This window comes from Loxodonta africana, chromosome 20 (assembly GCF_030014295.1).
Source record: "Loxodonta africana isolate mLoxAfr1 chromosome 20, mLoxAfr1.hap2, whole genome shotgun sequence".
NCBI classification, from domain to species: domain Eukaryota; kingdom Metazoa; phylum Chordata; class Mammalia; order Proboscidea; family Elephantidae; genus Loxodonta; species Loxodonta africana.
The window spans coordinates 2,654,616-2,659,332 of NC_087361.1; the positions used below are offsets into that span (position 1 = coordinate 2,654,616).

The 4,717-nt window shown below is 45.3% G+C and overlaps 1 pseudogene; it reads right to left on the reverse strand.

Moving 5' to 3' along the window:
• Positions 1–2,538: 2,538 nt before the first annotated feature.
• On the reverse strand, positions 2,539–3,830 carry LOC100673721 (COP9 signalosome complex subunit 7a-like; annotated as a pseudogene).
• Positions 3,831–4,717: the final 887 nt, after the last annotated feature.

Genomic DNA, 4,717 nt, shown 5'->3' on the forward strand with positions numbered 1-4,717 from the left:
CATGGGTGACCTTGCTGGCATTTGCAAGACCAATGGCATAGCTTCCAGCATCACAGCAACACAAAAGCCACCTCAGTATGACAAACTGACAGACAGGTGGTGGTTATTATCTATCCAAACCCAAAAACCCATTGCCATCAAGTCGATTCTGACTCATAGCCACCCCATAGGACAGAGTAGAACTGCCCCATAGGGTTTCCAAGGAGCACGTGGTGGATCCGAACTGCTGACCTTCTGGTTAGCAGCTGAACTCTTAACCACTGTGTCACCAGGGTTTCTTTATTACCCATTGTTGTTGTTGTTGTTAGGTGCCGTAGAGTCAGTTCCGACTCATAGCGACCCTACACACAACAGAACGAAACACTGCCCTGTCCTGTGCCATCCTTACAATCATTGCTATGCTTGAGCTCATTGTTGCAGCCACTGTGTCAATCCACCTCGCTGAGGGTCTTCCTCTTTTCCACTGACCCTGTACTTTGCCAAGCATGATGTCCTTCTCCAGGGACTGATCCCTCCTGACAACATGTCCAAAGTGTGTAGGACACAGTCTCACCACCCTTGCTTCTAAGAAACATTCTGGTTGTACTTCTTCCAAGACAGATTTGTTCATTCTTTTGGCAGTCCATGATATACTCAATATTCTTCACCAACACCACAATTTAAAGGCGTCAATTCTTCTTCAGTCTTTCTTATTCATTGTCCAGCTTTCACATGCATATGATGTGATTGAAAATACCGTGGCTTGGGTCAGGTGCATCTTAGTCTTCAAGGTGACATCTTTACTTTTCAACACTTTAAAGAGGTCCTTTGCAGCAGATTTACCCAATGCAATGTGTCATTTGATTCCTTGGCTGCTGGTTGGATTGTCAATCCAAGTTAAATGAAATCCTTGACAACTTCAATCTTATCTCTGTTTGTCAGGATGTTGCTTATTGGTCCAGTTGTGAGGATTTTTGTTTTCTTTATGTTGAGGTGCGGTCCATACTGAAGGCTGTGGTCTTTGATCTTCATTAGTAAGTGCTTTAAGTCCTCTTCACTTTCAGCAAGCAAGGTTGTGTCATCTGCAGGTTGTTAATGAGTACTCCTCCAATCCTGATGCCCCGTTCTTCTTCATGTAGTCCAGCTTCTCATATTATTTGTTCAGCATACAGATTAAATAGGTATGGTGAAAGAACACAACCCTGATGCACACCTTTCCTGACTTTAAACCAATCAGTATCCCCTCGTTCTGTCCAAACAACTGCCTCTTGATCTATGTACAGGTTCCTTATGAGCACAATTAAGTCTTCTGGAATTCCCATTCTTTGCAGTGTTATCCATAGTTTGTTATGATCCACACAGTCGGATGCCTTTGCATAGTCAATAAAACACAGGTAAACATCCTTCTGATATTCTCTGCTTTCAGCCAGGATCCACCTGACATCAGCAATGATATCCCTGATTCCACATCCTCTTCTGAAACCGGCCTGCATTTCTGGCAATTCCCTGTCAATATACTGCTGCAGCTGTTTTTGAATGTTCTTCAGCAAAATTTTGCTTGTGTGTGATATTAATGACATTGTTCTATAATTTGCACATTCAGTTGGATCACCTTTCTTGGGATATAGGCATAAATATGGATCTCTTCCAGTCAGTTGGCTGGGAAGCTGTCTTCCATATTTCCTGGCATAGACGAGCAAGCACCTCTAGTGCTGCATCCATTTGTTGAAACATCTCAGTTGATATTCCATCAATTCCTGGAGCCTTGTTTTTCACCAATGCCTTCAGAGCAGCTTGGACTTCTTCCTTCAGCACCATCAGTTCCTGATCATATGCTACCTCTTGAAATATTTGGACATTGACTAATTCTTTTTTTTTTTTAATAGATTTTTCATGGATTTATTTCTGTGTCATGTTGTATATAGATATATGTATATATACTTTTTTTAATACAATCTATATTCCCTTTTTTCCCCTTACCTTCCCTACCAAACTCACAAAAAGAAATATAAATCCTCCCAGGACTGCTATCAGGCTTTCTAAGACAGCCAGGGCCAAGAAAGAGCCATCTCTCAACATCTGAAGAAACAGCTACCCTTCTTGGGCCCAGGAACATTGAAGCACCAGCACTCCCAGGACCCAAGGGGAGGAGAGAGGAAAGCAAACAAATGCAGAGTGACAGGATTCTAGGACGAAAGTGTCCAGTGACTGTTTGGATGGCAGACTGGCTCCGCGAACGCTCATAGTGGGAAAAAAGTTGGGGGCCCTATGACTCTTCAGATGCTGCGCAATAGACCAGTGTAGGGGGTGGGAATTGGGGATCAGGCATGCAAGGTTAGGGGTAGTATGTGAAGAACACCTGTGGGTTATGCTGGGCACCTACACAATGACAGATGTAACAGACAGGGACAGATGCTGAGCTCTTAAAGAGGGGAGAGGGAATGGCAGGGAGGCGGTAGGGAACATGGGAACGCATTAGAAAGTCACACAAAGCAAAAAGTACTAACTAAAACATGACCTATACTCGCCTCCTTCCTAGAGAGGTGTGATCTACGCTTGTGAGTGAGGGAGAGAAGAAGGGAGGTGAAGTCTCATGAATTTAGGATTATTAGCTGGCCAGGGGCACAGTAAGGCTCTCTGAGTTCTCCTAAGGGGCAGGTGGGCAGCTGGGAACCCACATCCCCAGAGAAGAAACAACAGTCCCTTCAGTTCAACTTGGACCAAACCTTGGAGCTCCCTCAGAGCCCCTTGCCCTTTGAGGTTTTCTTGCTGGGCTGGCGCTGGTTGATGCCAGGAGCTGGTTCCTTCAGCTCAGTCAGGTGTTGCTCAGGGTCCTGAGATGTGGCTGTAGCTGTGGCTGCCATTGTAACTTTAACGGTTTTCTTAAGGTTGGCAACCTCACTCTCGATCTGCTGCTTTAGGCCCAGCTGCTCCTCCTTGTGCTGGTTGGCCTGGCTTACTTTCTCCTTGATGCCTGACAGCACAACCTCACAGCCCACACACCACTCCTAAAGGGTTCGGACAATGGCACTTAGGTCTTGGCGATGGATGTCCTGCCCAATGCTGTAGTCAACCTCCAGCCGCTGATTGCGCTGGTCCAGGGAGCCAGGAAGCACGTAGGCATACACAGCCTCAATCACCAGGTCTTCTAACTGCCGCACGTCACGCAGGGCAACGGCTTCCAGCAACACTGCATATGGGTGCACTTGACTTTGGCGGCCAGCGTGACAACTGGTAGGTGTCGAAGTTTATTCTTCCGGGCCTCTTTGAGTGGGGGAAGATTTCGGGCTTCTGCTAGATAGTCAGCATATGTCCCATGAGCAAACACCGTAAGCAGCCGAAATGTGGAAGCAAAGTCACTCTTGGCCAGCTTTCTAACATTTGGTATATCCAGCAGATCCCCAAAGACGTAGACACCAGGGGCCTCCAGCACCTGGTGGATGAGTGTGGCCAGTGCTGCCCCCTTGGCCAACTTGGCCAGAAGCAGAAACTGCTCCTGGTTCTGCCCTGTCACCTCCCCACTCATGGCTGCACTGAGTTGGGGGCAGCTGGGCTTAGGATGTCTGGAGCTTCTCCCCTGACACCTGGGACTAACCCCAAGCCTCACTACATGCACCCCATTAAGCCCCAAGGCTCAAGATGCAGTGAGGGAAGGAGTGTCACATGGTGTCCACTCCGACAATGAAGATCCCTTAGTCCTCCCCTCGTGCCCCACATGTTGACTAATTCTTTTTGGTATAATGACTCTGTGTATTCCTTCCATCTTCTTTTGATGCTTCCTGTGTTATTTAATATTTTCACAATAGGCTTGTATTTTTTCTTCAGATCTTTCAGCTTGAGAAACACTGAGCATGTTCTTCTCCTTTGCTTTTCTATATCCAGCTCTTTGCACATGTCATTATAATACTTTGTCTTCTCAAGCCACCCTTTGAAATCAACTGTTCAGTTCCTTTACTTCATCATTTCTTCCTTTTGCTTTAGCTGCTTGACGTCTGTGAGCAAGTTTCAGAGTCCCTTCTGACATCCATCTTGGTCTTTGTTTCCTGTCTTTTCAATGACCTCTTGCTTTCTTCATGTATGATGTCCTTGATTTCATTCTACAACTCATCTGGTCTTTGGTCACTGGAGTTCAATGCATCGAATCTATTCTTGAGATGGTCTCTAAATTCAGGTGTGGTATGCTCAAGGTCATATTTTGGCTCTCGTGGACTTGCTCTGATTTTCTTTAGTTTCAGCTTGAACTTGTATGTGAGCAATTGATGGTCTGTTCCACAGTTGGCCCCTGGCCTTGTTCTGACTGATGTTAGTGAGCTTTTCCATTGTCTCTTTCCACAGATGTAGTCAATTTGATTCCTGTGTGTTCCATCTGGTGAGGTCCATGTGTATAGTCACTGGCTATGTTGGTAAAAGAAGGTATTTGCAATGAAGAAGTTGTTGGTCTTGCAAAATTCTATCATTTGATCTCCAGCATTGTTTCTATCACCAAGGTCATATTTTGCAACTACTGATCCTTCTTCGTTTCCAACTTTTGCATTCCAATCACCAGTAATTATCAATGCATCCTGATTGCATGTTCGATCACTTTCAGACTGTAGCAGCTGATAAAAATCTTCTATTTCTTCATCTTTGGCCCTAGTGGTTGGTGCGTAAATTTGAATAATAGTCATATTAACTTGTCATCCTTGTAGGCGTATGGATAGTATCCTATCACTGACAGTATCATACTTCATGGTAGATC